Source organism: Rhyacophila brunnea, unplaced genomic scaffold (assembly GCF_057557595.1).
Source record: "Rhyacophila brunnea isolate RB1 unplaced genomic scaffold, BYU_Rbru_1.0 scaffold_8, whole genome shotgun sequence".
In the NCBI taxonomy this organism is placed as follows: Eukaryota; Metazoa; Arthropoda; class Insecta; order Trichoptera; family Rhyacophilidae; genus Rhyacophila; species Rhyacophila brunnea.
Genome location: NW_028233350.1, coordinates 4,158,627 through 4,168,443, shown reverse-complemented (window position 1 = coordinate 4,168,443; position 9,817 = coordinate 4,158,627).

The window sequence follows — 9,817 nt, the reverse complement described above, 5'->3', positions numbered from 1 at the left end:
TGATGCCCTATGGTGAAAATCTATCCACATACTTTGGCCCATTTTCTTTATAACCTCATTCCAGTCCAGGTTTTCTGGTATCCACTGATATGGTACCCCTGAATTGCCAGCTTCCTTTGCCAGATCATCCGCCCTTTCATATTTAAATATTTTATTTGAATAATTATTAAATTTTCAATTCAATTCAATTTATTTAGTTTACATATTGTGGACATTACAAATTATAACTTTAAAACGTTCACAACATGACATGAAACATTATTATAAAAAAGAAAGAAAGAAAAAAGTAAAGTAAAAAAAAATAAAATATAAAAAGAGAACATAATATAAACATACAAACGCAGTGGCAATACAATTATACATATATAGTAGTTCAAAGAAGTACACCGAGTTTGCTAAGGAGACCCTATTTTCAAAATTTATAAAATAGCGTCCACCTAAACTCACCCTCACGCAAGTGGAGTATATCAACACCCGAAGCAATTTGGTTGAACATAGTTATCGCCTTCCCAATTGGCATTACCAATGGCAGGTTGGTTCTGCACCTTGGGAGAATAAACAACTGTATACGTGTAGAATAATTTATTAATTCTATATAATAAGTATCTATTTATAAACACAATCTAAATTTAATTATTTTTCATTCAATATTGACAAAACACAACTGTTAGGTACAACTTCATAAAAACCACGTAATTTCTTAAAACCTTACATACATAATATTTCTTTTCGGACAGAGCCAATCACTTTTGTTATACTCGCATACTTCCCGGAGTCTGCTGAACGAAGTACCTATTTACCAACCTTTTATATTACACATATTTTTATTTATTATTTACTACACAATTATTCGAGATATTTTTCAATGTTTTTAAAGTTTAATTAATTGATTTTGAATGAATGTCAGAGTATAGTTAACTCGTTAAAGCATGTATGTCGCATCAGGCCATGGACGAGTTAACTCGTGCGTTCTTGTAAATGTCATAACATCTGAATAAACTTTTTGTGTAACTTTCCCAAACAATATTTATCATTTTATTGTGAAAATATTCACGATAAACTCGAGAAACATGTTGATTTGGTAAGTTTTCAGAAATATTTATGATTCTGTTCCTGTTTCATATATTTTAAGGGATTTATTTTATTCCAAAAATAGCTGGCCTGCAAGGCTCCACCTAGTAAAAATTGGATGGCAGTAATAAGGTTAAAATATACTATCCAATGGAATATAAGAGATGCTAAGCATTTACAGAATCTTGTAATTTTGTAATTTCTTATTATTATTATGGATTAAGGCAACAATTTATTATCGTACTTTGTGTTTAGTTATAATGACCTACACTCCGGTAAAACTAAGTGATCTTGCAAAATCCTAAGGTAGCAACCGTTCAGACATTTAAATCATATTGGCAGCAAAGACATAGTAATATGCCGCTCAAACGGACCCCTCCTCGTGGGGAATCGCTACCGGACATTCCAGGCCCTGCAAAAACTGCTTCAGGAATCGGAACACGCGTACGCGAGCGGTCAAAAAAGGAACGCTCGCCGAAGAGCCCCAAATCACAACAAGATAAGGCCTCTACTGCTGAAGATGGAGAAAGAGAGCCAAAGCAAAAGAAAACCAAACAAAGAAGCCACCAGCCTGCACCCCCGAGTACGTCGGATGTCGAAAGCGACTGCAACGTCGTTATAGATTCAGCAGTATCGGACACCACAACCGAGCCTGAAAATAATGTCATCTATGATGACATACAAACGTGCTTACATGAAGTGCACTCCTCCCTTAGGGCTGACTCTAAAGATAAGCTACATAATGCCCTACTAAGCCTTTCCGAGGCTGTTGGAAGGCAGAATTTGTGTATGGCCAAGCTGGAGATAAAAGTCGTAGCGCAGGAATGCGAGATTAAGGGCCTGCAGATTCAACTTCGTGATAAGCAATTAAGCATTGAAAATCAAAACCTGGCCATTGCTGATTTAAGAGAGCAGACGAAAACTCTCAAAACTGCCACATTACAAATCAACAAGGAGCCTACCATCACTGCCCCCCCTATTGATACCACCTGGGCTACTGCGTTAGGAAGGCGGCAGCGTCCGGCAGCGGCGCCATTCACGGCACCTGCTGTCACCGGGTCAGCATTTCCTTCGCTGTTGCCGCTAGCACCAAGGCCTGGAGTCCTCTTTTTCCCTACGGGAGAAGGAGAAAAACGATCGGAAACGACAAGAGAGCTCATCAAGAAGTCCCTTAACCCCAGGGATATTGGGGTACAAATAACGGAAATTAGAAACGTCAGAAACGGAGGTGTTATCGTACACCCCCGCTCTGAGGACGAGGCCAAGCGTCTCGTCAGCGCTCTGGAGACCTCAGAGACTGCTCTGAGTGTTAAACTTGCAGGAAAAAAGCAGCCTCGCATTATTATTTTTAATATGCCGGCTTCCACTACAGAACCCCAGCTTCGGGAGGCAATTTACAACTCTACAAGAGAGCAAACGGGTCTATCTGAGGAGGCCTACCAGGCCGTACGCCTCAGCCACAAGGCGGGTCCCAGGACTGGCAGATGCCATTATATCACGTATGTACCTGCCGCGGTGTGGTCTGCTCTCATTGCAGATGACAGACTGTACATGGGGTGGGACTCTTTCCCACTCCAGAACTATCTAGGGGTAACCAAGTGCAATAAATGCCACTTATATGGGCACATGGCCAAATCATGCTCGGCAAAAGACGTCACCTGTTCTTACTGTGCCGAACCAGGCCACGACCGTGCGGACTGCCCCGTGAAGGAAGCTTCACCAAAATGCGTTGCCTGCCGCCGTCACAAGCGGCCATATGACCACCCGACCCATAGTGCAACATGTCCGGCTCGCCTGTATGCGGAGCAGAGGGAGCGATCAATGACGGACTACTCAATTGAAATCCCTCACCCATCCTCAGCATGACTCGCTTATAATAAGCATCATTCAACAACTTCCGCACCTCGGTCATGCGAGATTTATTATCAAAATGTAAGAGGCCTAAAAACTAAAGTAAATACATTTAAAGAGGGTATATTGTGTGCCCGACCATCGATAATTGCTCTAAGCGAAACATGGCTCGACGACACCATATCGGCCAATGAGCTGTTCGGAAGTGAATATTCTGTGCATAGAACAGACCGTCGAAATGGTAGACGAGGTGGGGGCGTTTTGCTGGCAATTAGAAATGGGGTAGCATTATCCACACAAACTTTATATCCAACCAGATCAAATTTAACTGAATATGATTTTGATTTTAATTTGTGTAAAGTTAATTTTAACTTTTGTTCACTGTACTTGGCCGCTGTATACTTCCCTCCCGGCAGCTCAGCGACTACATACAGTGATTTTTTTCACATAATAGAAAATTTGGTACTGCCCAACAAAAAACTAATTATTTTGGGAGATTTTAATTTGTATTCCGCTGGTATAATTGAATCTGATTATACCAGCTTTAATAATTTATTTAATTTAAAACAATTTTCTTCTGTGAAAAATAGTCTCGGTCGGACGCTTGATTTGGTGCTATCTAACGTTGGTTGCACGGTGGTCAGCGCGTGTGATGAGCCTCTCGTTCCTGAAGATGTCTATCATCCCTCTACTTGCACAATTTTATCTTTTAAGCATGTATCGCACAGAAATGATTCGTCGATTCCTCCACTGAATAGGCATAATCCGCAATGGAATTTTTCAAATGGAAATTTTTTAGCGCTGTATAATTCTTTGAGTACTACAGATTGGACCTCTTTATATGAACAAATTGATGTAAACACGGCATTAGCTATTTTTTATAATACATTTTATAATAGTCTGGACTCCTGTTTCCCTCGCCGGCTCGTTCATCTACCGAAGTACTCATATCCTAAGTGGTTTACGCCAGAAATTATTTATAATCTAAGGTCAAAGGCATATTATCATGCACTGTGGAAAAAACATAGACGGACTGCAGATTATAGTAAATTTTCCTGTCTTAGAAACTCATTGAAGTGTGACATCTCTTCGGCTCACAAATCATATCTAACGTCGATTGGTCGAAATATTGTCTCAGATCCTAATTGTTTTTGGAAATATATTCATTCGCTTAGTTCCAGTAGTACTACAAAAGACAATGCCATGATGACGTTGAATAATGATCCTATAGAGAACCATGTTATATCTGATGCATTTGCTAAGCATTTTGAATCACTTTATAGCTCAATAGAACCGCTACTTGACCCCGATTCTGCTGGTCCTTCGTCTGCAACGCAAGATATTCAAATCTCAGCTTTTGACGAGAAAGATATGGAATATGGGTTTTCAAATTTGTCTCCCAAAAGTTCATTTGGTCCAGATGGCTTGCCACCTTATGTGGTTAAGGGCTGTTACGAACATATATCCTTTCCGCTTAAACATATATTTAATTTAATCATAGCATCCAGCACTTTTCCTGATGCATGGAAAATAACCCGCCTAAGGCCGCTTCATAAAAAGGGATCTAGATCAGAGATCTCTAACTATAGGCCAATAGCAGTTCTTTCGGCTCCATGTAAATTATTTGAATCGATATTACATATAAACATCAACCGTCAAATAGACTCTCGCCTCTCCGATTCGCAGCATGGTTTTCGACTTAGGCGGTCCACAGTAACAAATCTTATAGTGTATAATAATTTTATTTCAAATTCTATGGATAAGTCAATTCAAGTTGATTCTGTGTACACAGATATTTCCAAGGCATTTGATCGTGTTGATCACGATATTTTATTACAAAAGCTTTGTACATTTGGCGCGTCATATAGTATAATATGTTTTTTTGCTTCTTATTTGAAAAATCGCCGTCAATTTGTTGATTACCATGGGAATGAATCGCGGATTTTTAGAACAAACTCTGGTGTTCCTCAAGGTTCAAATCTTGGCCCAATTTTGTTTTTAATATTTTTTGATGATATTGTCAAAGTTATAACCAATTCTTCTTGTTTGCTATTCGCAGATGATCTTAAACTTTTTCGAACTATCGAAACCCCATTATGCTGTGCGATGTTGCAGTCTGACCTAGATGCTATCTCGCAATGGTCTATCTTAAATAAACTTGAATTCGCTACCTCCAAATGTAATATTATTTCATTCAATCGTTCAAGGCACACCTTATTGTTCCCATACACATTGTCTGGTATAATATTGAGTAGGGTAACGGAGATAAAAGATTTGGGAGTATTGTATGATACAAAGTTCACTTTCAATCAGCATATTCTTAACATCAGTACTAGATCTAGCAAAATGCTTGGTTTTGTTATGAGGGTTTCAAAATCATTCGAAAACGTCCGAGTGCTACGTACATTATACGTATCATTTGTGTTGAGTATTCTTGAATATGCCAGCATTATTTGGAGTCCTAATAGGTTCATGCACACAATTAAGCTGGATCGAGTCCACAATAGATTTCTTAGATTTCTCTACTTAAGAACATACGGGTTCTTTCCTTATGATAATGACAATAAAATGAATTTCCCGACTCGTTTTCTTCTGGGTATGCTATCAATGCAATCCCTGTCTACCCGAAGAGTGATTGTTCTTTTAAAGCATTTCTTTTTACTTCTTCGTGGGTTCATTTACAATCCGCATATACTGGCAAATATTAATTTTCATGTTCCCACCAATATCACTCGCAGCTCCACGGTCTTCAAGATACCTCGTCGCAGGACAGATGTTATGTTTCATGATGCTGTGTATCGTGCAATTAGCTTATTTGATGGCACCATAAAGGTTGATTTGTTTTTTATTAATTATATAATGTTTGTAGACGTTTTAAATAGGATAAATTTATAATTGTATATATTATCATATTTCTTTAATATTTACACATGCTGTCTTTTCCACTTTCTTGTCATATTAGTTGTTATTTGTAATTAAGATATTTTTATATATTTGTATGTATTATGTATTATGGCGCATTGGCCAAAAGCTGTAATGCCGTAATACTCTTTTTTATAAATAAATAAATAAATAAATAAATCTATGGAATCCACACCCTGGTATGTTAGTATCAATAGTGTGTACTCGTTCTTTTGTATTTTCGTAAAGTTTTATCTTGTATCTTTGGACCTACTTGAGATCTAGTTAAGTCCATGAAGGTTTCAGATTTAAATAATTGGGAAAATCAATTTTATTTATAAGCTGTGAAAGTTTTATGAATAATGGTTTAATAATTTTAGAGTTGTAACTCAATAAGCAGACAGAAAAAAATAAAAAAAATATATATTCTGTATTGTGTTTAATAGCCAAAACTAATCAAAAGGCAAATATTTATAAAGTACATTATTAGTATAGATGTGTGACTACATATTGTAAATTATTATATTCGCTCGATGTGAGGCCGAGAAAATGAATGCTTAACAATTTTCAAAATGAATCGCAAGTTTCTGAGACGAAGAAAAGCTTCTATCAATGTATCACCTTAATAGAGTAACTTATTTTCTTTTCAGTGAAAGTTTCCACTTGTCTTACTCTGATATTTCATAAATATAATTATTATTATGATTCATCTATATATGATGTCACGTGCTATTAAGGTAAAGGGGTAAGATATAATATGAACAATTATGACGAAGGCAGTTGTAAATGTGACACAAAATAAACAAAATATTTATTTTTCCTAGATCATATTAAATTAAATATTATTTTTTTCTTAACGGATGGGAGAGATCAAAAAAATGTTATCTAGACAGTGAGGAGAAAAATATTTCTCACGAAATGTAAAAATGAGAGAGCGGGTGTTAAAAAGTGATCAAACATATATGACGCATGGATAACCCCATACGTTAATACGAACGAGTTGATTGACAATGAGTTTCTCATTCTCAATGATCTTTCCGGGGTTGAACATTCTTTTTTTTCAATGTGTGAATTGGAGATAGACCCTATTCATTGGGCGAATAGCCGATTTTTTTGTTGACCATGTCCGATCCTAATAAGAACATAATTATGGGCCTTCACGGAGTGGAGGTGTGTATTAACGAGAAACGAATGTCAGCCACTTGCTCAACCTATTAGGTCCATACTCTGACTCATACACAAATTGAAAAACAATATGTATACTTGCCAGACCTTGGGTTCGAGCCTGGGACTCACGACCCTATAGGTCGATGCTTAAACCTCGCCGTGGGTGTCTGTTTTGTGGATACATTAATTTTACCACTGTATTTATACAGGGAGTATTATTTTCTTTATAATTTTTAATAAAACATAAATTCGCTGATTTAACTTTCCAGTATATTATACTAAAAGGTCTACACTATCGTCGGACGGAATTAAATTCATAGTTTTGTCTTGGTATATTTTATAATAATTGACTAATTCCCGTTGATAGCTGTTTATTAACAAATCTTTAGAAGAACACTAATGTTGTCAAAATAAATATCTCAATTATTGTAGAATTTATAAAAAACTGTTTTATAATCATAATAGAGTTCTACCACGTAATTATGGAATTATATTGACAGACGCTCATCGTAACAGACCCTGCCTGCGTAAGTCAATTATTATAAGAATCGATATGATTCTCTTATACACATATTGTCAACTGATGACTGATTTGTTCATATTCTTTTATTTTATTGAATAGCAGAGTATAAAAAATGTCCGTACCTTGTCAATCGACCTGGCAAATTTATGCGCGGAAAGATTCACAAGTTTTTAAAATAAAATTACATATTCATCGCAATATTATAGATAAAAAATAAAAATCAATACAAAATAACAAAGCAATACTAAACTTATAGGTACATTCGCTACATCGTTTCACAATGCAATGTCTCTCTTGGAATTTGAACTTTTTGCGTTTACTGCTAGTGAATTTTCATTTTGTATCCTGTTCTGAATGGTAAAGTTAACTATAATATACCTACAGATATAATTTAGATTTTCATATGCTCTCAATTAACGACAATGGCTGTAAATTTTCCGTAATCCCACAAATACATTTCTTAGATTCAAAGTGTTCTGGGCGCGACAGGTGATAAGCTGATCTATTATTAACAATATCGGCCAAAAGAATTTATAAAATTCAATAAATAAATCATCGTTACCCCTAATCTTCCACACAAATCTCTTCATGGCTTTAATATAATGCTTTTTTTTCTTTCAAAAAATCATTTTGATTTATATCCTAAGCAGTCGGGAGCTTTTCCTTCGGCGAAGTGTACCATCTCTCAGGTGCCCGCTCTCTTCTATTGTTTGTGAATTGATTTACACCCCTGTTAAGCCTTCTTGTGAGAATTTACTTTTCTATTTGTGTTTCCACCCCCCTCTCTTAACACCCCTTAGTATCCACCCGTACAGCCAGCGAGAAAGCTCCTTTAAAGAATATCTACGAATCGCTCAAGGTCGACTCGCATATCCTGTCGGCTATTTTATTTTGGGACTTCCTTAAGCTTTTTTATTTTTTTCCTTACCTGTATTTTAATTATTGCTCTGTCATAGTATTAATAGAAATAATATACATCTTGATCATATTATTACAAATCCCTTATTCCGTAACGTTTCTATGCAAACTGTAGTCTTTGAGCAAAAATAAACAACTGTCACCGTTTATTTAACGTAGTATAACATTGTATATATATATTCATTACAAACAATTCTTTCGTTAAATCCATTTTAAACAAAAATGTGTATGGAAAACTAACGTTTAATAACATTTTATTTAATGAATTCTTCAGTTTTTGATATTGATACATATTAATAAATTTTAAAATAATACAATGAACTGCTTTCAACAGGTTATAAATAATATTAGCATTAATAAAGTAGATTGATTATACGTATTATGAGAATGACTTATATTTTAGTCTAGAGTTATCTAGATAAACTAATCAATGTTCTACTACATCTGGAAATCATGAGTGCTGGATTGTCCAGAATGGAAAACAACTGGAACAAAGATCCACCAAGGATTGTACTGTCATAAATAATAATGATGACATACCTACCTACAAATATTTAAAAGAAAAAACTAATTGATTTGAGTTGTACACTATTCCGTTTGAGTCATTTTTTGTGACGTGGGATCTATCTTTCGGCATCTTCAGGCACTATTCACACCAGTGGCGAAAGGTGACTTTTGGAGAGATGTAAGCAATAAATATCTGAGAAAAAGAGCACACTTGTCATGTATACTTATGGGATATAAGATTATAATACGATATTACTACTAATGAATAGATACACATTAAGGCCAACGACACACTAATTCGATGAAGTTTCAATAGCTTACTGACAATATAAAATTGAGCCATAAGTTTAAATAACGTATTTTCCTAAACATGTATACACAATGTCAATAATCATTGGATAAAATTAATTTTTATTTTAAAAACAATATATATGTATGTTATATGTGTTAAAATGCCATGGAAATTATTATTTTTAAAAATAATATCTAATTATTATTTATTTTGGACACAGCTACAGTCATAGGCAATAATATTGTGTAATTTAGGCTTGGCAATCGGAGACTACCATATTTCATACAATGCGACAGACAGGCTGAGGTCACGTGACGTTAAGTTCACAAACATTAGCATTCCTCGGCGAATAATCCAATAAATACGTTAAAAACAGATGTCTTGTTTGATTGTCTTGATTGTCTTGTAATCTGTATATATTTATAATACATTCCTACATATACAACGGATGTCCTTGTCAAATTAAATTATTTTTATAGAATATAAAAAAAAATCAAGCGATTGTGAAATAGATCAATATGCAATTAAAAATATTTTTCTTAAGACGGTAGGCTTTAAATAAACGCCTAGTATGGAGTCTACTCTAC